General features: G+C 38.7%; 1 long non-coding RNA gene across 1 annotated transcript; it reads right to left on the bottom strand.

Annotated features, from left to right (window-relative positions):
* Window positions 1–2,385: 2,385 nt before the first annotated feature.
* LOC132009851 (uncharacterized) lies at window positions 2,386–7,967 on the bottom strand. The gene is made up of 4 exons (XR_009402080.1): window positions 7,884–7,967; window positions 7,165–7,267; window positions 3,423–3,545; window positions 2,386–2,449 (listed from the first exon to the last, which is right to left on the bottom strand). It is a non-coding gene; the product is annotated as an uncharacterized LOC132009851 (long non-coding RNA).
* Window positions 7,968–27,287: the final 19,320 nt, after the last annotated feature.

Here is a 27,287-nt window from a genome sequence, read left to right as displayed (position 1 = left end):
TAGGCAGTTGAAAACAGAGCTCTGGGACCCATATGTATATTTTTCAATCAATTAGGCAACAAAATTCGCAGTCGCCTGAGTCATAAATGTGAATTCAGAATTGAATCAGCCCAGGCACTAAGAATATGAGGGAAAACTCTCTCCTTAGGAATTGAACCATTCAAACCAATCCCTGACAAAATGAGGGTAAAGAACAATACACCCACAGTAAAACATGACCCCGCATAGTCAAACATTTATTGGACAGATCATTTTTAAGACCCAGGGACTCAAGACTGAATAAAATAAACAGGAGCCTTTGCCTCATGAGGCTCCCAATCTGAGAGTAAACAAGAGACATAAGTAAATAAAATGACTACAGGTGGGTGGGTACCCCTCCACAGCATCAGTCTGAGGAGGGAGATGCCTCAGGATTTGAAGTCTCACATCCTGGGCAGGCATCATGAGCTGATGGAACTTGGTTGTTGGCAGGGCGATGGTAAGCATTATAAAAAAATGATAGGGAAGCTCTTTATTAATCAAAAGCCCTTTAGAAAGTCCTGGAACGCGATGTATTGGTTCATGTCAGTGTTTCTCCAGTCATTCATTTATCACACTTTCACTGGGCACCTACTTCTGCCAGACACCATCACAGAGACGCAAAGATAAGGGGAACGTCAACACGCCTCTCAAGGAGTCCACAGGCCAGAACAAGAGACAGCAAAGGGTTTTAGCGAAGGCCAGAATGCAAATGTTTTTAAGCTTCATGGACCATTAAGGGTCTTGTTGCATATGCTTCTGTCTTGTTTGTTTGTTTTTGTAAAACTTGGTGGATATAAATGTTACCATTCTTAACTCATTTTGTAAAGCTGCCTTTAGAAAACAGCCTACTGGCCCATGTGACCTACGTCGCAAACTGCTGATCTGGAAGCCTGACAGAATAACAACTATGCAGCACAATCCATGCTGAAATTCAGGGATAGGTTGTCTGTATTGGCTACTTTCTGATGTCATTCTCTGCGAAAAGTCCTGTGCGTTAGCCTTCACGCCTCACCCCATTTTCTCCATGGAAAACCGTGAGGGCAAGTGTAGGAGAGGTAACTTCATCTGCTTCCTCCTTCTTCCTCACTGTCCAACCCCCGTTGGTTTGAAGTAGTGGTTTGACTGGGCTAAATACTTCTTTCTCAGCCTCCTTTGTAGTAAGAAGTGGCCTTACTGGCCAATAGTCTGTGACCAAAACGCCACTTGGGTTTCTGGATAAATTTTTGTTTTCCTAATGAAAGAAGATGCTATCCCTCGCCCCTTGTTCCTGCTTACACTGGTATCTGGAGAGACAGCAGCCATCTTGGCACCAAAAGGCAGCCGGAATGATAAAAGGGTCAAGGGATTCACAGATAGGCTATCCTTTAGATCACTGAGGCTCTGAGCCAACAAGTGTGACCAAGAATGCGCTCTCCAAACACCATTACATATATTGTAGGCCACTTTCAATTAGGTTTTCTGTCACTAATTGCTAAAAGCATTCTTGGTTAAGTAAGTTCAGTCATCTACAAAACATACCCTACAGCATTTGTAACAACACTGGCATGAGGAGTGAGGTCCGTGGGCTCTTTTATCATCATTACCATCTTCCTCATCATTACGCCCACCATTAATATTTATTGAACATTCACCTGTATTATTTTATTACCTTACTATTTATCAGTTCTTCTCTAATTTATTATATAACTATTATTCAATAACCAAACCAATATTATTCAATAACATTAAATTATTATTCAATAACCAAAGTATCTAATTATCAGTTATCTATGTATTATGTAGTATCACAACAGCGCTGAGGCAGGAGTTATTACTATCACTCCTTTGAGATGAAGAACCTGAGTCATCTGTTCACAATCGCATGGCCAGGCGAGGATTTGGAACAGTCTGACTCCTGAGGCCTTGAACTTAACCCCTGCATTTCATTTCTTCAACTCTGTCGCCCATCAGTCAACACAAATAATAAGTAGAAAGCTTCAGTCCTGGAGTCAGCTGACTCAATGGGTGGCTTTAGTCCCAGTGACCGCGGTTCTCAGACAAATCTCAGAAATAAGCCTCAGCCTTTGAAATTAGCAAAGTCGAACAAGCCTGTCACTTCATTTCCTTTTTCTCCCCAGCATTAGAAATTACTGTCAGTGGGAACATGTAGTTTTCCTGAAGGTGACAGCTCAAGTAGTTTGGTATTTGAAAATTACTATTATTCGTTTTAGCATGTGAGTGATTTCTTCCAGCCTCATGGTTTGCAGAATTTTTCTGAATCTTTTAACTAATGATGAGATGACATATTTTGTTTTCAATGTTCCTCCAAGATTCTGTCCCTAGTAAGACACCTGAATTTTAAACATCTTTATTGAAAAAATAAGCCCTCGATATAGTCTTCCTGCATTTTTATCCTCTTTATTTTGATGCTACAAGGTTGGTCATAAAGCTGAAAGAAAGAAATTGAAAGTCATTAATATTCATTTTTTCATACATTAAATAATCAGTGTTCTGAAGAATCTGGCAGGTAGGTTGGTCTGAGGGTTAATCTTTTGTTTAACTCTTGGGGGACGATTATCCTTGTCATATGAAAACAAAGCGAATGTTAATTTATGCAGCTTTACATGGGACTAGGGCACAAAGATGTAAAATAAATAATACTCCTGATAAACATCATCATCATAGCAAAGCTTCAGATGCAGTCCCAGGTAGTAATATAAACAGTTGATAACTTATCTCTCTTTTATTATGATAAAATACAGATAATATATAATTCATCATCGGAACCATTTTTAAATATTCAGTACAGTTCATTGTCACTGAGTACATTATCATGCACAACGATTATCAGCACCCATTTCCAGAAGTTTTTCATCTTCCCAAAGTGAAACTCTGTACTATTAAAATCAAATTCCCCATTCCTCACTCCACCAACCCCTGGCAAGCACCAGTCCACTTTTCTGTCTCTGTGAACCTGGCTACTCTAGGATCCTCATGTAAGAGGAAGCCTATAGTATTTGTCCTTTTGTGACTGGCTTATTTCAACTAGTCTCATATCCTCATATCCTCAAGGTTCATCCACACTGAAATATGTGCCAAAATTCACTTGCTTTTTAAGGCTGAATAACAATATATTGTGTGTACACACCATTTTGTCAGTCAGCTGTACATTAGTGGACACTTGGGTTGCTTTTACCTTTTGGCTATTGGGAATAATGCTTTGAAGGTATAAAAATGCCTAAGTCCCTTATATCAATTATTTTGAGCATATACTCAGAATCAGAATTACTGGACCATATTATAATTCTATGTGTCATTCGTTTATAAACCGCCATACTGTTTTCCACAACACTTGAACATTGTACATTCCCCACAACAGTGCACAAGAGTTCCAATTTTTCCATATCCTTATAAATACTTACTTTTTTGTTTTTTTTTCTTTTTCTATAATATCCATCTTAATAGGTGTGAAGTGTTATTATGTAGGATGGGGATTCACGCCCGGTGGTAGATGGTAGCCCAGAGGCCACACTGTTCTCCATTGACTTTTTAAAAACAAGAGCAGCCATCATTTAATAAGCATTATTATGTGCCAGTCATGACATTAAGCATTTTACGTGAATTATTTAATCTAATCCTCACAAGTAACCTGAAAGTACATTCTTATTAATTGTCTCGACTTTTCTCACAAAGAATATGGAAAGATGTTAAGTACATTGTTAAGAGTTACTAAGCTAGGAAATAACACAGGTGGGATCTGAATCCATGTCTCTCATCCAGGTCTTGAACAATTGATCTCTATCTCCTATTTAATTTTAGGTAAGGGATGATCCTGTTAAATTCTCTTTCTTGTGTACCCTCTATAGAGAGATTTCCCCCTCCTTACAGTTAATAAAAGTCCTTCAAATTGTATTTTGTAATGATATGGATTTGTTCATTGTCTCAGAGAGGCTTATGCTGGCATTCAAATGCAATTCCTCCCGGCTTTCTGATGAGCTCAGTAAGTTGAAACATGCACGCCTAATGTAACATAACATTCCTTCTCAGGTAGAGTAAGTTGGCAGGACCTGACCTTCCATGGAATCTGTGACTCTTAAAAATCCTGTCACTTATCTCTTACTCCCTCCTAGTTACCTAGTTTTTGTTCTAAAGATATTTTCTTCTGACTGGTCATGCTGACCAAAAAAAAAAAAAAAATCACTAACTCCTTCCTCAACCCACTGTCATGTCTTTGGAGCAGATGAGAAAATTTTACCACTGGTACTCTTTGCTATGCTTCAAGACCAATGCCTTGGTGTCCTTCAGGAAGTCTGCTAACTCTTTCCAACTATTAGTGACCTGGCTTTGTCACACATGAGTCTCCAAAGAAGTGGGAAATGCTATTCAGAATAATGGGACATAAGCATGGTTGAGCAGTTCTGAGCACAGACTTTGGCATTCACTCAGCCTAGGTTCAAATCTACTCAACCACCTAATAGATGTTTTATTTTGGGTGAGCTATTTTAACATCAGCTTCTCCATCTATAAAGCCTGGATAAAAAAGTCTCTGTGTCATAAAATTTTAAAAGGATAAATGAGATCATATTCATTTAAAAAAAGCATAGTATTTGGCAAATAGTAAGCTCTCTATAAATGTTAGCTGTTCTGTTAAATCTCACCAACTAGAAGATAGCATCCCAAGGGTAGAAATTAATTCATAGTGAAATACCCAGCATAGAACCTTATACATAGTGGATAATCAAGAAAAATTTGGGGATGATGATTTCTCATCATTTTGATGGGTTAGCCATGACATTTCCAACATTGTGACTCCAGAATCATAAGTTTTGAGACTAAGAACTTGAAAGACAAGGGCAAGGAGGGCAAAGAGGCTAGGGGAAGCAGGCACAGGAGGCAGGCGCACACAGGAATTTCAGAAGTCATCATCCTGTGAGATCCAACCTTAAGGAGTGCTCACACTTGATGTAAGAATGAGTTGGCTGGAGTGTCTGTGTGAAGAGACAGATTGTTGAGCAAGGAGCTACATGTCTAAACCATTCCAGCATCTTGCCCACCTGAGGAGTTGTCCTGACTCTTCTCTCCAGTGATTATTCTGCTTTTCCACACCCACACGCTGGGAAATTTCTCCTCTCTAGGACACCATAGGCCAAATCAACTCCATTTGTATTCTGAATGCAGTCAGGCCTGGGAGCATTTTGCTTGCAATTGGAATGTTGCAGGGTTGTACTAGAAAGCCTGCCCAACACTTACATCACTGCTGGAATTTGAACTCTATTTCTTTAGTTGCTCTTCTAGAACTGAGCTGCATAGTCTAGTAGCCACCATACACAAGCACCTATTTAATGTGAATTAATTAAAATTCAATAAAATATAAACATTCCATTAGCCATATGGCAAGAACTCAATCACCATATCTCGCTTGTGACTATTATATTGAATGGAACAGACAGAGAACACTGAGGTCATCACAGAAAGTCTTATTGGAGAGTTGCTCTAGAAAATAAGATCAAGCATCAAGAAACAAGTCATTCTCTTGAAAAATTGTCATAGTTACATGAGAAGCAGGGGGAGGTCTCATTTCTCACATATACTATGGTCATTTTATAACATTTTATGAATTCTTTGTTCTATGACCTATCAAAGAAAGCATGGACTCTAATTCCCTTTTTCTTGAATATGGACCAACTTAGTGACTTACTTCTATTAAACAGAGTGAGATGGATCTGATACTGTGGAATTTTGGAGCCTATGTTAGAAAAAAATGATAGAGCTTCTGCTTCTCTCTCTCTCTCTCTCTCTCTCTCTCTCCTGATATGCTACCTCTTGGAATCCAGCCGCCATGCTATGAGGAATCCCAGATCACATGAAGAGGCTACAGGTAGGTGCTCTGGCCAGCAGTTCTCACCACAGCCCCAGCTGACACCCTGCTCATCCTCCAGACATGGGGTCCTCTGCAGACTTAAGCCTCTGGGCTGCCACCACTAATATTAGGTGGAGCAAAGACAAGATATTCTCACTATAGCCTATAAATACCTGAGCCCAATGATGTTTTGTTTTAAGCCACTATATTTGCAGTGCTTCACTGTACATAAATAAAAATTTGAAAATAAATATTCTCAAAAAGTAGTACATTTTATGTAAAGCATCATTAGTGAATGCAATCCATAACGAAACGATGTTAGAAGAACCCTAAGAATCGCTCTCTTCAGTACCTAATTGAAACATCAATGGTGAGAACATGAGACGAATCAAAAGAGTAGGAAAATGATAATGCACTTCTAGAAATGATAACTGTTGGGAGCCTGGGAGGCTCAGTCAGTTAAGCATCTGCCTTCAGCTCAGGTCATGATCCCAGGGTTGTAGGATCGAGTCCCACATGGGGCTCCCTCCTCAATGGGAAGTCCATTTCTCCTTCTACTCTTCCCCACTGCTTGTGCTCTTGCTTTCTCTCGTGTTCTCTTTCTCTCAAATAGATAAATAAAATCTCTAAACGAACAAAAAAAGAAATGATAACTGTCCTTGCCATCCAACTACAGAAACTGCACCTTCCTCCAGTCCCACTCTCAGGGGCTAAAAACATGGCAACATTTTTGTACTTGTCCCCTCATAACTTTTGGATCATTGTCCACTCTGCAGTTCTATCTGCATTTTGGCAGTGGCTGAAGCATGAGTGGAACCACGGCTTACCACAGATTGGCTAAAATAAGAGGGGAAGATAAGAAAAGATAAGAAGTTCTGAGGTGACACACACACTGTGTGTGATAGAATTTACCCTTTGAACCCCCCAGCTCTGTGTTTACTCTCTCAGTTCAAATAATTACCCAGTTTCTTTAAAGTGGCAGCCACCACAATCTCTGCAAAGACTTAATGCAAGGCGGGGAGCGAACCAGCCCCATGACAGCTGCAGCCAGCCCTGAGGCCAAAATCGCTATTCGATAGACCTCTTTCCACCAGCCATTCTGGATACCCTTCCCCCTTGGCTAGTGCTCCAGCTGGGATGTTTTCCTAGTAATGACTCAAATATCCACCTTCAGAAGGTCTGAGCCTCGTAGTTTCCTTCTAACCCCTGTGAGACTGGTTATTGCTCTTTCCTATAGGCTATTATCAACAGGTATGGAAACAGCCAGAGACACCGTGAATGAATGCGTTGGGTTTCAAGCTTACTTCTCACTGCCCCCATTATGGAGCAACACCTCCAGCCTCTCATGGTGCGAAGAGTCAATTATACTGACTGTGACGGTGATTCTTTCCTCTGCCTTCTGGTCTCCTGTCATGAGAAATTGCAAGTTACCCACACCTCAGCTCAGTTAGACAACTGAGTTATCTGAACACACTTCAACTAGCTGATCCTTTGAGAGAACTATATCTTTTGCTACACATAATTTACAGAGGAAGCATGAGAAATAAATGCATCCAAGGATATAATGGGGTTTGAGAAGAATGGATGTTCAGGCAGAGATGACTTGCTAATGCCTCAATGTTCAAACAAGGGATCAGTCTCATTCTGTGTGTGTACTACCATTCCAGCTTCAGAATTTGCATCCATCTGCAAAGGAGCAGCCCTCTGAGTGGAAGTGAACAGCCAAAAATATTATTTTAAAGCTGCAGGCTAGAGTAAGTACACTGGTTTTACTTAGTGTGCTTATTTTTAAGATGGCTTTCAGCATAGTGAGGAGACATAAATAGCATCCCTTGGCACTCTCCAGGTAGGAAAGTATACTGGTATATTTTACAATAATTATCCACACTAAGAATTGCAATAGAAACCCATCATAGCAGATGCCTGGGTTTGCACTGCATCTCATTAGGATGGCTTGCTTCCTATTTTCATCAGAGCTGCAGTGGACAATTCTACGCACTTTGGGCTGGTAGAGGACACTCACCTCAAGAGCATGGCCACACCTTGTATCCTGCCTTAGCAGCCTCTGGCTCTGCTGGACTCTACTGGACTCAAGGCAAGCCCAGTCTCTAAGTGTGGGGAAGTTAATGCCCCTGGGGTCACTGTCACCCAAAAAGGAATGAGAGCTAGTAGATAAATGCTCCAGCTTCCCATCTTTGGAGTAAACAATTCTGGGAAGCATTCCACATGTATCTCAGCTGTTCCAGCACAATCAATATCTCATTTCCAAGAGTGACAGCCTCAATGACTGCTGTTGGCTTTTGTTCCTTCGCTGTTTTATCTTCCTCATTCCTTCCCTCTTGATCTTGGATCTTGGGATCACCTTCAACATAAACTTATGTTTATTTCAGAAAAAGATATTTATCAGGAATATAGAGGGGATTTCACTGATAAGTAGGTCAGTTCTCTAAGAACACCGAACATGATAAACATGTATGCTTCCAACAACAGTGTCAAACATGTGGGGTAAAAACTGATAGCACTGCAAAGATAAATAGTGAAATCAACTATTATGGTTAAAAACTTTGATACCCTCTTTTGGTAATTGATAGATTAAGCAGGCAGGAATTTGTGGATCTGACCAGCACTCCCAGTCTACTCAATCCAACTGACACCTATAGAATACTCCACCCAAAAACAGCAGGATACACATTCTTTACAATCTTGCATGGAACATTCACCAAGGAAAACCACATTCTGAGCCATAAAATCAAATCTTAACAAATTTATATTCTCAGATTACAATAGAATTAGCAAAAAACAAAACCCCCCAAATACTTGAAAACTAAATAACTCACTTCTAAATAACACATGGTTGGGAAAAAAAAAAGTCTCATAAGAAAGTCTAAAATATTTTAAGCAAAGTAAATTGGGGGGAGGGGGTTTGGGAGAAGGGGGTGGTATTATGGACATTGGGGAGGGTATGTGTTTTGGTGAGTGCTGTGAAGTATGTAAACCTGGTGATTCACAGACCTGTACCCCTGGGGATAAAAATATATGTTTATAAAAAATAAAAATTATATTGAAAGAAAAAAAAAGTGAAAAATATAACTAATTAAAATTTGTGGAGTTTAGTAAAGGTCATGCTTAGAAATTCATGGCATTCAAGGCATATATTAGAAAAATAGAATCATCTAAAAACTAGTAATTTAAGTATTCATATTAGACAATTAAAGAAGAACAATCCAAGCCTAAATGAAGCAGAAAAAAAGAAGTAACAAAACATAGAGAAATTATTGAAATTGAAAACAAGAAATAGTAGAGAGAGTCCACAAAACCAAAAGCTGATTCTTTGAAAAGATCAAACAAGTTGACAACCTTTTAGCTAGGCTAACCAAGAGAAAAAGAAAGAAGATACAAATTTCTGATATCACAAACAAACAAACAAAAAATCTCTACTGATCCCATGGACATTAAAGGTATAATCAAAGAATATATGAACAAGTCTCTGCCCACAAATTTAATTACTTGCAGCAATAAACCAATTCTTCAAAAAGCACAAACTACTAAAATTCACACACGCCATAAAAGATTACCTGAATAGGCTCTTATTTATTATAGTAATTACATTAATAATTAATTTTAAAAAACCCACTAAGCTCAGTTGGTTTCACTAACAAACTTTCACAAAACTGTAAAGAAGAAATGATATGAATACTCCACAGTGTCTTCCAAAAAATAGAAACAGAAAACTGTCCAACTCATTCTAAGATGCCAGTATTACTCCAACACCCAAAAAAGATAAAGACATTGCAGCAAAGGAAAATTATAGATCAATATCCTCAACAAAAATATTGCACATAAAATCCAATAATATAGAAAATCATACAAAATTACCAAATGGGATTTATTCCAGATGCGCAAGATTGGCTCAACATTCGAAAATCAGTTAATCTACTCCACATCTATGGACTACAGGAAAGAGATCATACGATCATAGCAATTTGTGCAGAAAAAGCATTAGCAAAGTCCAGCACTTCTTCATAATAAAAACTCAGCAAACTAAGATGAGTGGAGAACTTCCTCAACTAGATATAGAATATCTATCAAAGAACTCTAGACTAACATTATCTTTAATGTTGAGAAATGGTTACCTTCTCTCTAAGATTAGGAACATGCATGGCAAGGATGTCCCTTTTCACTGCTCTTATTCTTGTATGCTAGAAGCTCTACCTAGTGCTCTAAGAAAGGAAAATGAAGCGTATTCAGTTTGGGAAGAAATAAAGCTGTCTTTGTTCACAGATGACATGATTGTCTATGTAGAAAATCTGGAAGAATTGAAACACAAAACAAACAAACAATAATAAAAACAAAGCCTCCCAAAACAAGTGAGCACAGGAATATTGGAAGATACAAGTTTTGTATACAAAAATCAGTTGTTTTCCTATATATCAGGAACCTAAAGGGTTTTTTTAATTATGTATGATAGAATAAAAAATAAATTAATTAGATACAAATCTAACAAAATATGCACAGGATCTATATGTGGAAAAGTATAAAACTCTAATTTTAAAAAATCAAAGAAGATATAAATAAATGGAGAAATATTCTGTGTTCATGGATTAGAAAACTCAATAGTCTTAAAATGTTAATTCACCTCAACATGATGTAGTAGGGATTCAACAAAACCCAATCAAGAGCCTACCACACTGATGTGTAGATATCAACAAAATTATACCAAACTATATATATAAAGACAAAAGACCTAGAATAGCCAACACAATACTGGAGAATAAATACACAAATTTAAGACATACTGCCAAATTTTAAGACTTACTAAAGAACTATCATCACCAAAAAGCATGACATTATGGAAAGACACATGGTTGAATGGAGCAGAAAGAGAGCCCAGAAATTGATTCACACAAATATGGCCAACTGATCTTTGGCCAAGGTACACAGACAACTCCATGGAAAAAGAAGAGTGTTTTCAACAAATAACACTGGAACAACTAGACATCCATAAGCAAAAAAAAATTTTTTTTAATTAAAAATTGATCCAGATGCTGATTTTATGCCTTCCACAAAACTTAACTCAAAAAGGATCATATAGCTAAATTTAAATACAAAGCTATAAAATTTCTAGATCAAAATATAGGGAGAAAATCTCTAGTAATTTTTGGGTTTGACATGAGTTTTTAGATATAACACGGGAAGCATGATCCATAGGGAAAAAAATTGTAAAATGGACTTTATAAAAATTAAAACCTTCTGCTCTGTGAAAGACACTATTAAGAAAATCAAAGTCAAGCCACAGTCTAGGAGAAAATATTTACAAAAGCCTTATCTGATAAAGGGCTTGTGTTCTTAAAACTTAACAGAAAGGAACAAAACAACTCAATTAAAAAAAAAAAAAACCGAAAACGTGAACAGAGGCCTCACAAAAGAAAATATATGTGGTAAATAAGATATATATGATAAATGAGCATATGGAAAGATTTATTAGGAAAAAGGTTTCATTGGGGAATTACAAATTAAAACAATGATGAAATATCACTATACACCAATTAGAACGGCAATTTTTTTTTTTTTTCATTTATAACATCAAATGCTGACAAGAATGTGGAACAAGATCTCTCACTCATTGCTGGTAGAAACGCCAAATAATACAGCCACTCTGGAAAACAGTTTGGCATTTTCCTAGAAAGCTTAACATAGTGTTAGCATAAAATTCAGCAATCATGTCCTAGTTACCCACCTGATTTGAAAACTTACATTTTCAAAAAAAAAAAAAAAAAAAAGAAAACTTACATTTTCACAAAAACTGCCTGTGAGCGTTTACAGCAACCTTATTCATAGCTAATAAAAAACTGTAAGCAGCCAAGATATCCTTTAGTAGGTAATATATTCAAAAACTGTGGTACATTCATATAATAGAATATTAGCATTAAATGCATATATTTGAAATTTGCATGTATTTTGTAAAATGCATCTACTTGTCCTATTAAATCAGGAAGGAAGGAAGGAAGGAAGGAAGGAAGGAAAGAAGGAAGGAAGGAAGGATAATGAATGCATATTGTGTGTAAATGCACCATATTCTATGACTCCAATGAAATGACTTTCTGGAAAAAGTAAAACTGAGCAATGGGGAAAAGATCAGTGGTTACCAAGGGCTTGGTGAAAGGGTTAGGGTTGAAAGGGGGAAGCATCAAGGAGTTACAAGATGGTGAAACCATTCTGTATGATCCTGTGATGGTGGGTACATGATACTACGTTTGTCAAAGCCCATTAAGCTTTACAGTACAAAGAATCGACCATAATGTATGCAAATTTTCAAGAAATTATTTAGGAGATTGGAGATCCCAGGACAGAACACGGAATGTGATGAAGCAATCTGACAGCATTACAAATGTATGAGAGGATCTCTCTAAAGAGGGTTGGAGAAAAAGGTGCTGACTTAACTTTGGAAATGTACAGGATCTGTAAGTTCATCATAAAGAAGAGAAGAGAATGGATACAGAAACACTCTACACTAGTAATAAGGTTGATTAACATAGGTTTGTAGGTTAACAATTCTGGTACCATCAAACATGTATATTGAAACTGAATAAGTAAATGAATGGTGGATAGTGGAAGCCATCTGTTATTGTTGAATTGGAAATTTACAAATAGGAGAAGAGAAGAGGCAAGAACAACCTGTGTGATAATGGATTGGTATTGAAGACATTAGCATGAACTCTGTTTGGTTCACTTTACATACAGAAAGTTGCACATAGAAATAATTATAGATATGTACATATGTAGAAGTTGCTAAGCACACATATATTTCCTCACTCTGTCAGCTAGGAGTGCATAGAAGCAACAGTACCAGGGTAGCAATGAGCTCACCCAGGGTCCAGAAACTGATTTCTACTACCATTCTCCAATAAAAAGGAGCTCGAGCTCCTTAGAGAAATGGCTGATTCAAGGACTAGACAGAAGATATACAAAATAAGCCTAGAGAACCTTGTAGTGCCGGGAAGTGAGAAGTACTAAAAAACAAACAAACAAACAAACAAACAAACAACAGCAACACATACCCAGCACGTGAATGAAGGCATGTCAAGGACATAACAAGAGCTAATTGAAAGAGCTGTCAGTGACCAAACCTGGAATAATTTGAGCAAATGATCAGAAAAAGAGTGCTGGATTGCAACTTGAAGTATGAAATAAGTATCCATGAATTCATACGATGCAAGTAAATGGTTGAACGCATTTAAAGAAGAAAAACGAAAAAAAAAACCTCCTGTGCAGAAGAATTCCAAATGCTTCATGCAGATGATCTCCTCTCAAGGAGATGGAGCGTCATTTCCCACTCCATACGTGTGTGTTCCACATACTGACTCCCTTCCCCAGACTGCAGTATGGAAAGGATGACAAAAGAGGGGCCCACCTAACAAATACCACCTCATCCAGGAGATCAAGGTCAATATCAACAGTGATCTGCCATGCGGTAGCATGTACTCTTGATATAATGTGATGAAAATGGCACTGAACCTCTGTGGTCTTCCTCTCAGAACTACATCAGGGCAGTCTAATCGTGAAGAATACATCAGACAAATCCCAACTGAGGGAACATTCTACAAAATACCTAACCAGTACTCCTCAAAACTGTCAAGGTTGTCAAAAATCAAAAAACTCAGGGGTCCTTGGGTGGCTCAGTTGATTAAGTGTCCCACCCTTGCTTTTGACCCAGGTCATGATCTCAGGGTGCTGGAATTGAGCCCTCTGAGGAGTCTCAATGGGGAGTCTGCTTGAGATTTTCTCTCTCCCTCTGTCCCTCCCCAACTCAAATAAATAAATAAATAAATAAATCTTAAAGGGACGCCTGGGTGGCTCAGTTGGTTAAGCAGCTGCCTTCGGCTCAGGTCATGATCCCAGGGTCCTGGGATTGAGTCCCACATCGGGCTCCTTGCTCGGCAGGAAGCCTGCTTCTCCCTCTGCCTCTGCCTGCCTCTCTGTCTGCCTGTGCTCCCTCGCTCTCTCTCCCTCTGTCTCTGACAAATAAATAAAATCTTTATAAATAAATAAATAAATCTTAAAAAAAAAAAAAAAAAGGAAAGTCAGAAACACTGACCCAGCCCAGTGGAGGCCAAGGAGACATGAAGATTAAATGCAATGTGCTGTCTTGGATGGGATCCTGGAACAGAAAAAGAATATTAGGTTAAAAGAAAAACCCAAGTGTCAATATTGGTTCATTCATTGCAGCAAATGTACCATGCTAATGTAAGATTTAGGGAAAACTGTGAGGTATATGGAGATTCTCATGCTATCTTCACAATATTTTTTTATAAATCTAAAACTGCTTAAAAAAATACAGTTTGTGTTTTTAAAAATCTATTTTTTTTGATAAAATATTTTCAGTTTTACTTAAATTCCCGTTAATACACAGGGTTAAAGTGGTTTCAGGTATACAATATAGTCATTTGGCCCCTCCAGATCTCACCTGGTGCTCATCACAGGTGAACTCCTTAATCCCCATCACTGATTTCACCCATTTTCCCAACCACCTCCCCTCTGGTAACCATCAGTGCATTCTCTATAGGTAATAGTCTGTCTCTTGGTTTGCTTCTCTTTCTCTCTTTTTCCCTTTGCTCATCTGTTTTGTTTCTTTTCTTTTCTTTTCTTTTTAATTTTTAGTTAGCCTCCATATAATACATCATTAGTTGGAGGGAACCCACAGAATGGGAGAAGATATTTGCAAATGACATTACAGACAAAGGGCTGGTATCCAAGATCTATAAAGAACTTCTCAAACTCAACACCCAAAAAAACAAATAATTCAGCCAATAAATGGGCAGAAGACATGAACAGACACTTCTCCAAAGAAGACATACAAATAGTTAACAGACACATGAAAAAATGTTCAACATCATTAGCCATCAGTGAAATACAAATCAAAAACCACAATGAGATACCACCTTACACCCGTTACAACGGCAAAAATTGACAAGGTAAGAAATAACAAATGTTGGAGAGGTTGTGAAGAAAGAGGAACCCTCTTACATGATTGGTGGGAATGCAAATTGGTACAGCCACTATAAAAAACAGTGTGGAGATTCCTCAAAAAAAACTAAAAATAGAGCTACCCTATGACCCAGCAATTGCACTACAGGATAGTTACCCCAGAGATACAGATGTAGTGAAAAGAAGGGGCACCTGCTCCGCAATTTTCATAACAGCAAAGTCCACGATAGCCAAACTGTGGAAAGAGCCAAGGTGCCTTTCAACAGATGAATGGATAAAGAAGATATAGTTCATAAATACAATGGAATATTACTCAGCCATCAGAAATGATAAATACCTACTATTTGCATCGACATGAATGGAACTGGAGGGGATTATGCTAAATGAAATAAGTCAAGCAGAGAAAGACAGTTATCACGTGGTTTCACTCATAAGTGGAACAAAATGAATAGCTCAGAAGACCATAGGGGAAGGGAGGGAAAGCTGAAGGTGGGGGGTGGGGAATCGGAGAGGAAGACAAACCATGAGAGACTATAGACTCGGGAAACCAAACTGAGTGTTGCGGGGTTGCGGGGGGAGGTGAAGGGATGGGGTAGCTAGGTATTAAGATAGGGCATGTATTGTGATGAGCTCTGGGTGTTATACACAACTAGAATCATTGAACACTACATCAAAAAAAATCCATTTCTTAACAGAGCAAATGGAAGGCAACAAACTGAGTAGAAGCAGCACAGTATGGGGTAGGGGTGGGAGGTCTGGGCAAGGGGAGAGAAGCATGGGACTCTGAAGACCCTGCTCTATTTTGAGATCTTTTCCTATTTGGTGGCATGACTTCTTAGAATCTCAGTTTTCCTCACTCATTATCATAATCGTAGTTAACACTTTAGTACAATTCACAAGATAAAGAACCCTCTCTGGTAAATCATTGTATCCCCAGTGCCAAGAACGGTATTACTACCTCACAAATATTCAGTAATTTCTCATTGAGTGAATGAATGATGGAGGGAAGGAAGAAGGGAATGGAGAAAGGGAGAGAGGGCGGTCGGGAGGGAGGAACAGTGGTCTGTGCTCTCTATTACTTTAGGGGAGATACTCAGTAATGCATGTTGTCTGGGATATTTTTCTTCCACATTGGACAGCTAGGACACAGTGGCTTAGAGAATTTCTATTTCTTGCCCACACACAACCAGAAAGTGACATAGGCAAGTTCATACCAAGCCATCTGGCCCCAAATCCCCACTCACTTAACCCATACTTTCCGGGGCCCTTAATTTCCCAATGCAAGAGCAACTTGAAAGGAATCTACCCTTTCTCACTCTTCTGCTGCATGGCTCCCCTGCTCTGATGGAGTCACACTAGAGCATTTCTGGGGCCCCTTCTATGGGAGCAATTACAGGATTCCATAGAACAGAATCTTCTCTTCCAAGATTCACCCCCACCTAGCTCTGTTTCTGTTTGCTCCCCACCCTGCACTATTTATCTCCATCTGAACTTTGCTTAGATAAAAGCACCTCATCCATAATTTTTCTTTCTCAGGATCCTGCAGGGGAGACAGAGACAAAGATAAATGTCTGACCTCCACATTCATTTTTATGATAACAATATCTTGTCCTGCCACACAGAGGCCCCAGCCTACTCAGCAGGTCCAACTTTAAAGAATAATGGGGGCGTGGAAGGCAACAGAACAGAGACCTTTCCCTTTAAACATCAGGATGATAAAAAGCTGCTCAGCCCAGATAGCATCAGACAGCTCCAGCCCAAGGAAGGTCTCTACGCTGGAGTTCCTGGTTCATGTCGTTGTTGTTTTACCCCTCAGTTCAGACCTAATTGTAAGATAATGACTTTAGAGCAAGATAAAACTCAGGGAGAATGTCAGATTGTGGAGAAGAAAGCTTTTATTTAAATTAAACATCTTTGATGGTAGAAAAAAATAGGGCATATGTCAATTACTATTTTATAGAAATCATCTAATTGCTAAATCCCTCCTTAAGCATAGCACAATTTTTTTTTTTTTTTTGGAAGAGGAAAGAGAGAAGATGAGTTCTTTTCATTAAAGATTCCAATCCGTCATCTTGTGTATTTTAAAATAAGCTGATGTTTCAATAAAAAAACAAAAAAGCAAAACAAAAAAAACCTGGGCTTTCAATATACTACCCAAGATAAAATCTTGCCTTCTGCACTGCATAGCCACTTGAATTTTTTTTTTAATGTTTTTACAGTTTTTAGAGAAATTATAAGCTCCACACATTTTTTTTCCTGAGTAATAAAACAGGGGGAGATGTTTGCAAGTCATAATGTTCCATAAATGGCTCCAAATTTACGGTTGCACTATACACTATATTAGGCGATCCAAGCCTAGTTTGTTGCATTCACTGGTGCTTTCAGAGTCTATAAATTAGAGAGGTAAGCCATGTAAACAGCAAATGAACAGTCACGAAATCACCCTGGGACAAGATGCACACGCTGACTTTTCAGAACATTCTGTGTTTCTCCGCTCCCAGGCATTTCTAAATAAATCATCGGCGGAATGGAGTCAAGACTCCCTTTCTTAAAAGACATCCAGCAGGCAAATCGACACTGATGTCACATTCCAAGCAAGTAGAACAAGGATGACTAAGGTGATTCATATGGTGAAGGTTCATCATGTGACAACTGCCCTGTCATCAAGGGGCAATTCTGTCTTCCTGTCAGAACCCTTCTTTTCACAAGGTCCAAGGCTGCCTTGCAGAAATTGCTACAGATCTAATAATGATAGATGCTATTACTGTTATTATTATTTATTAAAATCTCACAAGGTCTAGAAACTATGATATGCACGACAGATCAATTATTCACGCTATCCTCACAATCCTATGAGAATTATTATATAGGAAAACTGAGGCACGGCGGCTAACTACTCGGGTTATCTGATCTCGAGCAAAACAGCTTAGTCTCCCTGCACCCAGAGCCAAGGTATTAGTCAACCACAAAACTGTTATTCTGAGACAAAACTCAGTCCTTTTGAGCATAAGCAGATGATAAAATGTCCTGAGTCAGCTTGATGTGCATTTTTTCAGTCATTGTGAATCCGGTTTATCAAAAATAAGAGCAATAGTAATAAAGAGGGGGAAAGCGTCATCACCTTCTTGAGAGGTTACTTTGTGCAAAGCGCTGTGCTAGGCACCACACATGCCAGATTTCACTGGGTCTTTATCACAGCTCTGAGAAGGAGACCACATGCTCACCCCCATTTTGCAGATGAGACACCTGAGGCTTGGAGAGATACAGAAATCTTTCCTGGGTCGTGTGACTAAGCGAGCTAGTGTGGTTCTGTAAACAAGAATCACCTTTCCTTTTACTGAGAGCCCGCTGTCCTGGGTTTTGTTTTGTTTTCTTTCAAATACTAATCAAAAGCTACAGAATTTCACCTTTCAAATAACCACGGACACAAGTGTCCATTTTCCTTTCTCTCATCCTGCCTGTAATGGACATTTGTTGTTTTTGTCTCTCCAAGAGCCCTTCACCCTTTTTCTAGGATTGGAAAGTGGTTCTTATTTACAGAGTGACACTGGCCCGCTTCTCAGTCCGCGTCTCAGAAAGTCGAACTTGACTTCAGTGCTTAGATTCAGCCTTGTTTAAACTTAATTTGCTTAGCATTTCTGTTACATGAGCCAGCTAACCCCCTAGGCTTAACTTAAGCCAGTTTGTCTAGGTTTTTGTCTCTTGCAAGCAACAAAGACCTGAGCTTTCCCAAGCCTCAATTTCAAGTTCAAATCCACAGTTTTTATAGAAAGATTGAAATTACTTGCCATCCCTACCCCACTCTGACTTCCTGTGTCCTCTTCAACATTTTGAATAAATGAGCACAAGAGCAGGTGTGTTTCATAGAAGGGGATCCCATTCATTGGTTTGGATAGTTTTTGAAACATCTCAGATACAGACAACACTTTTCCATTAGCCGCATCAAGACAAAACCACCAACGTTGCTTTTCTTCTTCCCATCGTTGATAACCAGATATCTTACACCTGTCTCTGCCTGCCAAATTCTCCTTATTGTTCTGAGGATTAAGGCCTGGCATAAGGAGTGTGCTCAGTATTGACAGCTATGATGCTTGTAAGCACTCTTCTCAAATGGTGGAAAGGCGGCCAAGGAAAAGAAGTAGGCATGTGTGTATATTTATGACACAAAATAAAAACAACAGATAAAAGTCATGTAGGAAGGCATAACTGTCTAAGAAATATAACTTTGAGCAATCATATTTTTAATAAACGCCTCTAAATGATTTTGAAATATGGAAAACCATAGCAAAGTTTAAGACCCAATGACTGAACATACATACAGATGATAAACCCTACACTTGTGTTAATCAATATTAAGATACATTATGGAATCCTGAATGCCACCGTTAAGAAGCAAATGGCTCCCGAGTTAATATCAGCAGGTCAAAAGTCTCCTCTAAAGTTCAGATTCATATATTCAATTTCCTGCTTGACATGATTTGAATAGCCATCTCAAATAGAAGTTTTGATTTCATCATCCACACTCCTAAGTCTCCAGTCTTCCCTGCCCTGGTTAAAGAATGCCATTATTGACCTATTTGTTCAGGCCAGAAATCTTTGACTCTACTCTTTCCCTCACACCCACATCCAGTCCAACAGAAAGGCCTCCCATAGTACCTTTAATCAGCCTACTCGAACCTTCATGGCAGCTGCTCTATTCCAGGCTGCCATCATGTTCTATGGACAGCCTCAAGGGCTGCTGACTATCTTCTCTGCTTCCTCTCTTACTCGCTGGAATCAATCCTCTACTCGGAATGCAAAGTAAACTTGGAAAAAATACGAATCAGATGCTTTTTCTCTTATGTCTAACCCATTAGCTTCCCACCACAGACTTAGAATAAAACCCAAAGTCATTCACTTGGTCTACACAGACCTACATACTCTGCCCACTTCTCTTCCTGATGCCATTTTCTGTCAGTGTCCTCATCCAACACACATCCTCTGCTCTGGACACCCTGAGCTCTTATCCCTCGAACAAACCAAGTTCATTCCTGGACTTCTGGACCTTTCTATTTCTTCCCTCTTTCTGGAAATCAGCTCCCCAGTTACTTTAACTATCTCCCTTTCTTCAAGGGAGGTTTTGGGTTTTATTCTAAGTCTATGGTTTTGTTCACCCCTGCCTCTCCCATGCCTTGGAGAGATCTCCTCATAGCAAAACCCAATAAACATTTGTTGAGTTAGTTAGTGAACCCAATGTCATTTTCAGCCCTAGAACCCCCCTTTTTACCCCACACCTTTGGGAAACACACCACTCACCTGGAATTTCCCCACAGATTGAGGCATTAATCTTAGTTAAAGAGACAAATACGCAAGTCTCACACGTAGTGAGCATTACTCAGTGGCAGGTATTAAGCCCGGCTCTTGACCAGAAAGATCTCATTAATTCTCAGGATAATACTATGAGGAAGTTAATTATAATCGTCCGCATTGTAGTGATGAGGAAGCTGATATTTTTAAAAGAAGAACCTTGCTGAAGGCTTAGAATTGGAAGAGTCAGACTTGACCCCAAGTGTAATCCCCAGCACACTCAGCAAGGTTCTCAGCGTTGGGGAGGAAAAAACAAAAAGTTACTTCCTACTTTTTAAACTCTTGCTATCTTTTGTTTTGTTCTTAATGAAAACATGCCAAAATAGGGTGAAAAAAATATGGACTATTTTAAATGTGTTCACTTAGCAAAGTTGTGCTTCTAATATACAAAACACACACACACACACAACCCACAATGAGGTGTAGCATTACTATTTACAAGGTGAAAATGGGATTATTAAAAAGAAAGTGGTAGTTAACAGTGAACTACAGCTGGGAAAAGGCAGTGACAAGACACACAAAAAGTAGCAGCATCTTTGAATCCTGTCACTGTTCCTCTAGGACCTATGCACAACCTCATTTGGCAGTAATAATTTGAGACCCCTCATGCCGGGGCACTGGCATGCTGGGGCACAGGTGAAGGAGAGCTAACTAGCTCTTCTTCACCTGACCCTACCTTCTCCTGATGCTGAGGAGAACTTAACCAGGAAGTCCAGAGCCACTGGGGACCAAACATTGATCAGTGGGTTTAGAATCCCCACTGATCGAGAATCCCCACTAAAGAAGCCTTCCGTACTAGTGTAACCGCACAATCCAAACATGGGACACACAGGTACCATTTCGACTGCATTACAGGACAGAGGGGATTTATTCTTCTGAGTTTCCACTTGCTCAGCCATAAAGCCAAAGCCCAGATGACCAAAACTGATTCAGACTTTGGCCACACCCATTTCTTGTTCAAGCTAGGGAAATGCTGAGAGTAAATGTTTTAGGGTTTGCCTGCATTCTGACTCACGCATTTCAGAATTTTCTTTTGCTTTTCTGTTTGGATCTTCTTTAAAGCAGAATTAGGAGTCAAAATTAGGTGCTGTCTTTGACTACATAAGTTTCATCCTGCACAACTGGGGGGCGGGGGTCACCATTCATGGAGACCACAGTGGGATCAACAGCATTGGTTTTGACGTCTGGGTGCCCTGTAAGCTCTCTAAAGCCTCTTTTTTTTTTTTTTTTTTTGCTTGTAAATTAAAGATAAAACCTGCCTTATTTACTTCCTAACGTTGTTTGAGGGTGTAATGAGGTAATAGAGGTAAACATATCTTGTGGATTGCAAAGGTCAGTAGATTGTGTGAAGCCTCGGTGAGAGTGGGGAGGAGGGAGAACTCCATTGTTAAAAATGGTGCCATTACTTCATCTGTAGGATGCAGCATGCCCAGCTATCCTGTAACTCATTCATAGAAATCTGTGTTCGGACCATAAACAAACCCACCGAATTACAGGTCTTACACCATCCCGTCAAAAAAAAAAATAGTGTTAGTAAAATAAAATAACATAAGCTTGGGGGTTATTTTTATTGTTTCATTTTGTTACAGTGATGCTGTTTAAACATTCTGTTAAATGGCAAACTGAAGTCCAAGGTTATCTTTGAACAGGTAAGTCCATAACCACATAAGCTAAATCTAAAGTTTTAATCAAGGAGATGTCTCTTTCAATCAGATTTTGGTACAGTCAAATAAATCTTGTTTTTGGAATACATTTGATGAAATGGATATACTAATCAGGAGAAAAGTAAAATAGCCAAGCAAATCAGACATTCCATCTTAGCGGAGGCACGACCAACCCAGAAGCAACAATAAAGTCCTGCCAACAAACCTGATGTTATCACTAGGGAACCAGGAATTTCTTGAGCCATGTTTTGACGTTCCTTATGGAAGAAAGACCAGTGGGCTGTACCCAGGAAATGAGTCTAATACAAGGCTTTGGCCATCTGCATGGTTTTTGAAAATCAAACTGCTCTAAAATGACATGGAGACAATCACACTCCGAGTTGCCTTCATTTAGTATTTTCAATTAGTAAAAGAGTAGACAATTTCAGCTGCTTAGCGTTCTCCGCTCAATAAAAGCAATTAGCAGTTACATTATTTTTTTAATTGATCTTCATTCATTAGCGCCAAATGAGAGAAATAATTGGGCTCTAATTACCCTGGCATCTGAGTAAGTAGTAGTATAATTTTCCATTTGGCTCCAAAGTATTCTCAATAATTAAGTCATGTCTCTCCTGCTATCTAATTTAAGAACCTAAAAGAAGTGAAAGAGTAGGAAAAAAATAAAAACAGCAACACTTATATATTATAATATATAATATATTGGTTATTATATATCAATAATCAACCCTTATTGATATGCAGCTTCCTTCACATATGCAGCTTCAGTTTGGTTTTAATCAGAACTGAGATGTAGTGCCAAGTTCAGAGAGAATGGAGGCAAATAGCAAACTAGCCATAGGAAGAATTCTCCTGCATTATTTATTTGTGATGAAAATTCAGAGCTTAAAAATGTTGCATGCTAAGATGGACAGAAAAATAGATACCAACCCACGGCATGCCTGGGTGTTTTTGTTTTGATTAACATCAATTTGATTACTATCCAATCCCTTTAGAAACCTAGATAAAGATGTAATACTAATAATTATGATAGTTATTAACTTCTATTTATATAACCTTTATAGGTTTCAAAATACTTTAAAGTACATGATCTCATAGGAACCAGAAAGGAAGCATAGCTCCGTGCTTAACATGCCAGCCCTGGGGTAGTACTGCCTGGTTGCAATCTAGACTCCCCCATTTCCTAGCTTAGTACAACCTTGTGCAAATTAATTCATCTCCCAGTGGCTCATTTTCTTCATCTGTAAAATTGAGATGATAATAGCATCTCCCTCGTCGAGTGGTTACAAAGAACACATTCATTAATATATATGTAAATTCTTAGAATGTTGGTGTATACTTCAGCTCACCATAAGTGGTAGCTAATGAGTGATGATTTCGGAAAAATTATAAACCCAAAGTCAAATAAAATGGGATAGAAAAAGAGTTGGCAAACTCTAGCCCATGGACCTAATGTGGCTCATTGTCTACTTTTGTATGTTTCACAAGCTAAGAATGGTTTTACCTTTTTTGAAAACTGAAAAGAATAATAATTAGTGACGTGTGAAAATTATATGAAATTCAAATTTCAGCATCTAAAAATAAGGTTTTATTGGAACAGAGCCACACATATCATTTGTGTATTGTTAATGGCCATACCACAATGGCAGAGCTAAAATAGTTGTGATAGAGACCTGTGATAGAGTCCTGCAAAGCCAAAAGTATTTACTGTCTGGTCCTTTAGAGAAAAAGTTTACTAATCCCTGGTATCAATGTTAAAGTGCATCAAGATCAGAACCCCCACATGGTACATAAAGGATGAGGGGAATAGAAATCAATTTCTAGTAGCAGAAAGAAGGAATTAGAGCACTATTTTAGAGTTAAGACAGACCTGGTTGGAATCCTAGTTCTATACATCTGTGTAACCTTGGACAAGTCACTTAAGCCTATTGATGTCTCCCCTCCTTCATCTGGGAATAGATTATAATAACAATGCTACCTTTCTCACAAGATTGTTTTAAGGAATAACTTAGGTAGCATATTTAAAACACTGAATATCTAGAAAGTATTCCTAGGTGGAGGATGACATAGGAACAGAAAATACAAAATGAATTTCAGGAATTGAGATTTAGAGAACCAAGTCAGAGTTCAGGAGAGACGGAGGTCCCAGTGAGGAGGGATGGGAAAGGGTCATCCTCAAGGTTGTAAAATGAGCCCAACTAAGGACAGGGAGACAGAATTCACCTGGACGTGCCTCACAGTGTGACCTCCACACTAGGCCTGAAGCTATTTCCCCACTCGGGTGTGACATGTGGTTACAGCTATTTCTATGCTCCATGTTTTTCTCCAAGGCTGTATGTAGTCAAGACAAGGAGCCTGTAGAGGTGGGGTGGAAGAAGTGGATGTGTCTGGTTAGTTTTGAGGCAACAATGAGACATTCAAGGGTACTTGAGCAGCAAACAACTGAACTAAGGAATGGAGACAGAGCTATCTCTTGAAAACTACTGGGAGAATAGCAGTATTTGAAATTTTCAAGGATAAGATGAGATCAAGAAGAAGAACATATGGAGAAGGAAGATGGGAAGCCAAGAACAGAACTAGGACAGACATGGTTGTCTACTTAAAAGCCATTTCCAGCATCTTGTTGCATTGCTTCCTCCCACCATAGAGTCTGTAAAGCCAAATGCTCATCTAGCTGACTTAGTCACAAAACTCCAAGTTTTAGAGGTTTGAAACCCGGTCAAACTAGTTTTAATTAAAATGGGGAATGTACCCTAAGAACACAAGGCCATTTCAGAGAATTCAAGGACAAAAAGAGCCAGATTTTACAATGAATTCTGTTTGGAAGTTGATTCGGTTCACTAAGTAGAACTCTTTCATTTCCTGAGTTCTGAATCAATTGAGAAATACTGTTGAAGATTCAACAAATAGGAGGCCATTTCAACTTTTGTTGACTCCTATGTTTTGGAACCTAATACAGCATCCACCACATGGCAGGTACTGAGTATATAGTCACCGAATTTAAATGAGTGAATAAATGAGTAAAGAGGTTTATGTTTCTCACTCCACTCAAAAAATACCTTTAATACCTTAAATGAATAAAGCCCAAATGATTGAATTTCAAGAACCAAAGGCAAACGATAAACACAGTAAAACCTATTGCCCGTTCTACTCTACTTTCATAGCATGTATCATAATGTTTAATAATATAATATTTTTATTATTGTGTCTCACAAGATAATAAAGGTCACATGAGTAGGAGTTTTGTCTGTTTTGATCATTATTTGGCACAGAATTAACAAGCAGTTTCTATAAAGGGCAAGAGAGTGTTTTCATCATTGCAAGTTGTACAGTGTCTGTCACAACTATACAGTGTCCCTGTTGTAACACAGAAGTAGTTGTAGACCATATGTAATGAATACGCATGGCTGTGTTCCAATAAAACTTTATTTGTGGGGCATCTGGGTGGCTCAGTCAGTTAAGTGTCTGCCTTTAGCTCAGGTCATGATCCCAGAGTCCTGGGATCATTGAGCCCAGGCTAGACTCCCTGCTCAGCAAGGAATCTGCTTCTCCCTCTCCCTCTGCCCTTCCCCTCCTTCTCATGGGCTAGTGCACAAACACACTCTGTCTCTCTCAAATAAATAAATGAAATCCACACAAAAAAAACTTTACTGCAAAGACAGTAGGCAGGACATATTTCGCTCACGGGACACAGTTTGCTGACCCCTAATTTTGCATATACTTGGCATTCAATAAATAATGAACAAATATCCTGTATCGACTCAGTATCAGCTCAGGGTGATCTCATGTTGCCTGTGCCCTACAGACATCTGTGTAGATGACATCATTCCCTTCCCCCCTCTGCTGCAAATGCCATCAGGTTTTATCCACTTGATCTGGTGGTCAGTTGAGAACCAGCAGGAATTGAGTAGGACAGACAGGATGAAAAAAAAAATGTTTTTTAAGAAAAGAAGAAGAGTTGGAGGTTCTAGTTTTAGATTTAGAATTAAAGCAAAACCAATCTGTCTCAACTATTGTGGCCCACATATGAGAAAGTTGCATAACTGATTTTATGAAAAGACTACTTGAGTTTTGAGGTCCAAAAGTCCTGAGTTTAAGTTCTTCTTCTGTTACTCCCTGGCTTTGTGACATGATGCAGTGCCTTCCCATGTCAGTTACCTGGTCTGTAAAATGGAGATCATGAAGCCTTAGTAACAACGTGGTTATCAGGATTAGATAGTGTGTGTAAATGTTTAGATCTGTTCATGATTTAAAAAAAAATGCTCAGCAAATATTATCTTTGTTAGTGCTTATTCTATTATGGCTTTTACTCAGTTTTGAAACTGTTTCACAAAATGGATTTGTTTCTCTCCCAGAGATCTATAAAATGCCATTTGGCCCTAACCAACTTTCATGAAAAATTCAAGACCTTTTCACAATATACACATTTCCTTTGACATCACTACACAATGCAGAACATGTGTGTAGTTACAAAGGAGAAAACAAGGCTTTGTGGCATAAATTATTGATATGTTTTGGAGCATATGCAAAATGAGACATGGGGGAGGAAAATAAAGTGAATAAGGAGATGAATTTGAAAGAAACTCGATTTACAGGCACAATTAAATCCCTATGAAATAATCCCAGCCAAATAACAGTAATTTAAACAGGCTGACTATAAATTAGAGAAAATTGAGTTCACTAAAGTTGTTTATTGGCAAGAGTGGAGGTGGTTATTCCAAAGCCATATACCTCATGTTACCCTCCGCAAACGACTGGGTTTATCTTTAATGTGAAAATAATGTTGATGTAATTCAGCATATCTTACTGGAGAACAGAAAGACTATTTGCCTTTTGAGTGTTTTGTAGAAGCAAGCTAAATACCAAATTCTAAGAAAATAAACCATCATTTGGTTAACCCCCCTTCCTTGTGCCTGTGCACATGCACACACACACAGACACACAGACACACACACACACACACACACACACACACACACACACACTTTACCCTTGTAATTAATGCATTACACTGTTTCCTGTGAGTGTCTCAAGCTATAGAATTTCTCAATTAACACAGCTTCCTGTGAGGAGCATGATATGTAATCCTTGCAGGGGTCCTCAAGTGCACTCTCACTTCCCTTCCAGTTGTACATTTCATCTATCCTTAAAAACAAATTTCAAACTTGAACCATAGAAATTGCTTCTCCCTAAGTAGACATTTCCTCCAAGTTGAGAACAGGTGGATTTTACCAAAATAAACGGCTTTGCAAATAAAAACAGAATTACTAGTCTTACTGTATTTGGAATATCATTCATCTCAGTTTTGCTTCACCTTTTTTTCCTTCTTTCTCATCACTCCTGGAATCTAAGTGGCAATACAGTGAGATGCTCCTATCATTTCTTAACCTGAATTTGTGAGAAATAAAATTGCTTCCAACAAGACAGGGTATATG

The sequence above is a fragment of the Mustela nigripes genome, chromosome 2, assembly GCF_022355385.1.
Source record: "Mustela nigripes isolate SB6536 chromosome 2, MUSNIG.SB6536, whole genome shotgun sequence".
NCBI lineage: Eukaryota > Metazoa > Chordata > Mammalia > Carnivora > Mustelidae > Mustela > Mustela nigripes.
The sequence above is the reverse complement of the archived record's forward strand: the minus strand, read 5'-3'. Positions and strand labels throughout refer to the sequence as shown.